Source organism: Suricata suricatta, chromosome 2, assembly GCF_006229205.1.
Source record: "Suricata suricatta isolate VVHF042 chromosome 2, meerkat_22Aug2017_6uvM2_HiC, whole genome shotgun sequence".
In the NCBI taxonomy this organism is placed as follows: Eukaryota; Metazoa; Chordata; class Mammalia; order Carnivora; family Herpestidae; genus Suricata; species Suricata suricatta.
The window spans coordinates 16921293-16927292 of record NC_043701.1 but is presented as its reverse complement, the minus strand read 5'-3'; the positions used below and the strand labels follow the sequence as shown (position 1 = coordinate 16927292).

The following is a 6000-nucleotide window of genomic DNA, read 5'->3' as shown; positions in this document are numbered from 1 at the left end:
CCATGTGGGGAGGAGGAATGGCAAATAGGACACTTCCTTTTAATTCGTTTTATTTTATTCAACAAAGCATTATATTTTAAATAAAGCTTATATTATTTTTTATAATTAAATTGGCTTTAATTTATTATCATCTGCATTAGTGTAAAGATACTGTTTAACATTTTAGAGCAAACCCCTATATAGAGCCTATGGACATCTGAGTGAACACTAGGCTTCCAATATAAAAAAGATCTTTGCGTTAAAAAACCCAGACTACTAGAAAAGCAAAGTACCTATACTGAACTTTCTATGCCTTCTGTGGGCACCTATATTTATACATGCTGATATCTGCTTTCTGACTGAGTCACCAGCCCTGATGCAGAAAGGACATATATAATGCAGCGACAAATCTTTTCAATATATGAAACTGGCAATTTAAAAAAAGAATGGAGAAAAGGGAAACCACCTAAAATGAATAAATGTAAGACAGATTGAATTAGGACTGTTTTTAAATTGTCTATTTTATTAGTAAAGTGAGAAGTGATCCCAATAAGTCTTGGCAATTGCTAAAGATTAGAGCTGATACTTTTCTCAGGTTCAAGAGATCCTATCCTTTCAAAGAGTGCACAATTGTTGCTTTTAAAACCTATCAGGGTGTCAAAGGCAGATGTAATTAAAATGGGGGCTGGAGAAAGAAAGGAAAACCACAGAAAAAGGGAAGTTACAGACCTGATGTATAGTATTTCACAGCAAGTGAAACAGAAGCACACGCAAACAAGAGACTACATGTACTGGACCTGCTGGAGATTATAAGAGACTCTTACCACTACAACTCACAAGCGTTCACCTCGAGGACAGCTGGATCCTCAAAATCTACCCAAAAGGTCGCCCCTAAGGAGTCTTAATGGATAATTACCATCCTGCTGTGATTATTTTTAACACTTGTATATTCAATAATACAGTATCCCCTGAATTACCTAGCATTATTGAGAAATGAAGGTCAATGGCATGCTGAAGTATACTAGAAGGAGCTATGAAATCAGAGTTCAAATCTCAGCTTCACTAGTCAAGCAAGAGCTTTATGACCTCGGGCAGGCTATTTAATCTTTGCTTCAGTAATAGGGGTTTAGCAACATTAACCATGCTCATGGGTTCATGTGGTAAGTAAACGATATTATATGAAAAGTAAATCAACTTACATTTACACATGGCATCACAGTGCTCAAATATACAAAATTTTAAGAACATACTTTTTTGGGAAAAGTGCAATTTAATTTATGTATATTTAAAAATTTATTTTGAGAGAGAAAGAGGGAGAAAGCAAGCAGGGGAGGGGCACAGACACTGGGAGAGAGAAAATCCCAAGAAGGCACTGCACCATCAGTGCAGATCTCGATGAGGGGCTTGAACTCATGAACTGTGAGATCACAACCTGGGCAGAAATCAAAAGTCGGATATTTAATCAACTAAGATACCCAGGAGCCCCTGCAATTTGTTTAATTTAGCGCACTGAACAGAAATCTCTAAACTTTTGTTTCTTAAGTCAAACAGACACAATCTTTTTCTGTACTGCATAGGATCAGAATTATGAATATAAATTGTTAAGACTGTGTGACTACACTGGGCACCTGGCTGGCTCAGTCGGTGGGTGAAGCATGCATCTCTTGGTATCAGAGTTGTGGGTTTGAGTGCCACACTAGGTGCAGAAAAAACTTTAAAAAAAATCTTAAAAACAACCACCAAAACTGTGTGACTATAAATACAAGCTTCCACAAGCTATCAAACAAACAATCAGTCTCTTTATAGATGTATGCTGAGCAAAGATAGCCCCCCAATAAGATTTAAAGTTCATAAGACATACCGTTTCTATGCTATTTCCAAATTTTTAATTGTAGCCATTTTCCTATGTTGTTATTCATCATCAGAGATAACTTGTTGTGCCTACTTCTTGTAAGCCCCTTTCTCTTTCTTAACGTGCTGATGCCAAGCTACTCTGAGCTAAGACACCAGATACCCATTTCAGGGAAGACTGATACAGTGAAAAAAATATGGGCCTTAGAATTAGACAGCTCTAGATTTAAATCCCAGTTGTGCTACTTGCTTTGTGGCCTTGTTAAGGTGCTTAACTTCTGAGGTTTCAATTTCTTCATCCTTATAATGGGGATACTAGTAGCTATACTGAAATGCCGTGGTAAAAAGCAAATGAAAATTTTGGTAAAGATCTTGCAGAGTGTCCTCTAGTACCTGGCAACATAAAACACTCTGTCAACGGTAATCATAATTTGTTTTGGTAATGAAGTATGCTGAAACTGTAGCTAAGTTAAGACAAAGGGGCGCCTGGGTGGCTCAGTCGGTTGAGCATCCAGCTTCGGCTCAGGTCATGATCTCACGGTTTGTGGGTTCGGGCCCTGCGTCGGGCTCTGTGCTGATGGCTAGCTCAGAGCCTGGAGCCTGCTTCGGATTCTGTGTCTCCCTCTCTCTGACCCTCCCCTGCTCACACTGTCTCTCTCACTCTCAAAAAAAAAACCAAAAAAACAAAAAACAAAAAGAATTTCTTGGAACATATGATTTTAATGTGTGAAATTCCCTGGCACTGTACCGGAGATAAAAAGAAAAAGAATAGAATATCTAAGCTCCCAAGGCTCAGAGCCTAATTAAAGACAGACATGTAAACAAACTTAGAGCAATTTGATAAGTGAACCAGTAAAAGAAGAGTGTACCATTTGAAGTCCAATGTTTTTCTGGAAGAAGTGATATTTAAGCTAAGAAGATAAACAGGAGCTCACAAGACTGGGGGGTAGGTGTTGAGGTGAGCAGACCTGCTCCGGGAAACAGAAGGCACAGCCAGCATCGTCTGTCTGGAGCAGAGCACTTGCAGGCAGTGCTTGCAGAAGGCAGGCCCTGGCCAGATCAGAGCGTACTAGGATTCCAAACCAAGGAATAGGTAGCTTTTTAAAAAACTAATAATGGGGAATCATAAAAGTATCTTAAGGGCAGTGAAGGAGGTTGGCTGAAAAAGAGAACGTGCTCAGCATTCACATTAGAGAGATCCCCTCGACGAAGATGTGCAAGCTGACCAGGTAAGAGAGGAGTACTACAGTCAAGGAAAATACTGTCCAGGTGGCAAAGACACAGCAGTTAATCTATGGTAGTGATAAGAATGGAGAGGAAAGAATGGATGAGAGACTAAGAAGGTTGTCTTGATAACAGTCAGAAATTGGGAAAATCTCCCATCTTCTCATTTGGGGAAATGGTTGGGTCATGATGTCATTAGTCAAAATGGAGACAACAAAAATGAAAACGGTTTCTGAGAGGGCAATGTGGGGTCAATCTGGAATTTATCTGAACAGAACTGTCCATTAGACAGTCTGGAGCTCAGATGAGAGCAGAATTCACTGCAACAGAAAAAATAACATAAAGGCAGAAATGGTAGCGAAGGCAAAGGTTTTGTCTTATATCACCCAGAAGTACACAGACTGAAAATGGGGCTGCAAGTTACCGACTGCTGCTGCTCATGAATATCTTACTTTCTGGCTTTCCCTTTTCCCCCCCAATGGACAAACTAAATTTTATATGAGATGTTACAGTTTTCATACTTCTTGAAAAGCATGACAATTTCCCCAAGAAGTCTGCTAAATACAGATGCTTAAGTTTCCTGAGCATTGTGTCCAATTTCTTTACTATCAGGCCTGGCCTAGTGAAGTGCCTGGGACCTGAAAGGTGCCCAAGAAAAATGAATGAACGTCTTTAGGTCAGTCAAGAAGCCACACTGTCTCAGATATTGTTTTAATGTTACAGATGAGCATTTAATATGGATTAACCTAAAATTTTCTCTATATGCTGCTTTTTCCATTTGGAGACATACAATTTTCAATGTTTTGGGGACTCTGAACTTATTTTTCAGAGATCAAGAACTTACCCCAAACCAGTAATTTATGCCAACCCATATTTCAGATTTCTGTACATAAGTCAGAAGCAGGTAGAAAAGTAAAATTACTGATTTTTTTTTAACTACTGAAAAATTTTTATAATTTTTAAAGAGAAAAAACACTAAACTGCTTCACCTACAGGTCCATTTGTACATTAACAATGTGAGAGACCTTCACAGGAGTACTGAGGAGAGTATTTTATTTTTACTTTTTATTTTTTTTAATGTTTTTTATTTATTTTTGAGAGACAGGGAGAGACAGCGCGAGCAGGGGAGGATCAGAGAGAGAGGGAGACACAGAATCCGAAGCAGGCTGCAGGCTCTGAGCTAGCTCAGCACAGAGCCTGAAGCGGGGCCCGAACCCACGAACCGTGAGATCGTGACCTGAGCGGAAGCCGGACGCTTAACCGACTGAGCCACCCAGGCGCCCCAGGAGAGTATTTTAAAGACTCTCACTGCTTAGAAGGAAAACTCAAGGACTCCAAACGGTCCTTTATGTACTTCCTTTACATACACTGACTTAGATAAATGCATGTTATGTAAATTCAGAGTATCATAATGAGCACTCGTATATTGGTCAATGAAAAAGAGGAGTCGCTGAGTAAGCAGGGAAGATGGCTGTGGAACAGGAGACACTATGTTATAAGCACCTGAGAGTGTGAAGAGACCCCATAGTGGAAGGCAGAAAAACTGGAGTGCTGGTTTTCTCATTAACAAAACAAACGGCATTTTAAGGACTCCAGTCACCTAACAACACTAAGGAGAAAGCTCACTGTTCATAGGATTACACGAGTCAAACCTTTTCAGATAAACCAGCTCTCAATAGTTCCTTTTCCTTGAACGTCCAGCTTTCTTCTCACGCACATCTTTTTGCTGTTGTTATTTATTTATTGAGAGAGAGAGAGAGCATGCACACGCTCAAGCAAGGGAGGGGAGGAGAGAGAGAATCCCAAACAGGCTCCATGCAGTCAGCGCCAAGCCCGATGTGGGGCTGGATCCCACAACCTATGAGATCAGGACCTGAGCAGATACCAAGAGTCGACGCTTAATTGACTGAGCCACCCAGGCATCCCTCATGCACATTTTTTTTGATGAGAACTGGCAGTTTGGCAGTAATAGGTAAAAAACAAAATTAAATTCAACACAAGGGACCTGATTTTAAAGCAAACCAACAAAAATGAACCCATCATTATTTTAACATGGGTATTTTTGCCTGAGAATTCTGGGTGTAATTCACCTGGCGGATGTAGAGCTTGGGAATGCCCTACGAGAAATCTTGGCATGATGTGCTTTCACGACTACATTTTTTACGGGCAGAGACTGCAGGGAGCAGTTAGAGAGCCCAAGTTTTGGAGTCAGCAGTTCAGTTCTGGCTTCATCATTTGTTATCTCTGTAACTTTGGACTTTTGTCTTAAGTACCTTGCATTTCTGTAAAATGGGACTAAGAGAAGGATTTCATGAGACTCACAAGAATGGTATAAAATAATGTATTAGGCAGACACCGCATAAATGGTGGCTTTGTAGCTGTTAAGCTCCATTAGTACTTACTTTTTTCTATTTCAAGTTTATCAAATAACCTAGCTTCTGCCATAATGGAAAAACAAGAGCCCACTCACTTCCAGAGTACTGAGTGTCCCACCACTGAAACATGTACTAGGGATTCAAGTGTCTCAGTAATTTAAGGCCGTGGTGAGAAGGCTTCCTACATACAAGCCCACTGCACATAGCTAAACACACAATCTGCAAGCAACAAGTCTAAACTGTAATGGTATTTATCCAACAGAGTAAACACCAGCAGTGGCTTGCCTTGCACAATCCTGCAAGTTTTAGGAAACCCTGCTTCTGCTAAGTCGCTTCCTAACACAGATCTCTGAAAGAAAAGCAGTGTATCAGTGGTCCCGTCCTTTGAAGAACTAAAATCCAGATCCAGTTTTCACATTTTTAGAAGGCGAGTAAGATACCCTCCATGGCTATGTCCTCAAGTTATACTTTTTAGAAGCAAGATGTCCTCCATGTTATGTCATAAGGTTATACTTTGGGGAGCCTTTTTTCTTTAACATTACCACCATACTAAACAAAACAAAAAGCATGT

The 6000-nt window shown here is 40.1% G+C and overlaps 1 protein-coding gene across 1 annotated transcript in view; it reads right to left on the bottom strand.

The window, feature by feature from the left end:
- MTPN (myotrophin) overlaps positions 1–6000 on the bottom strand; it is a 55535-nt gene that overhangs the window by 48270 nt on the left and 1265 nt on the right. The gene's annotated exons all lie outside the window — the stretch shown is intronic.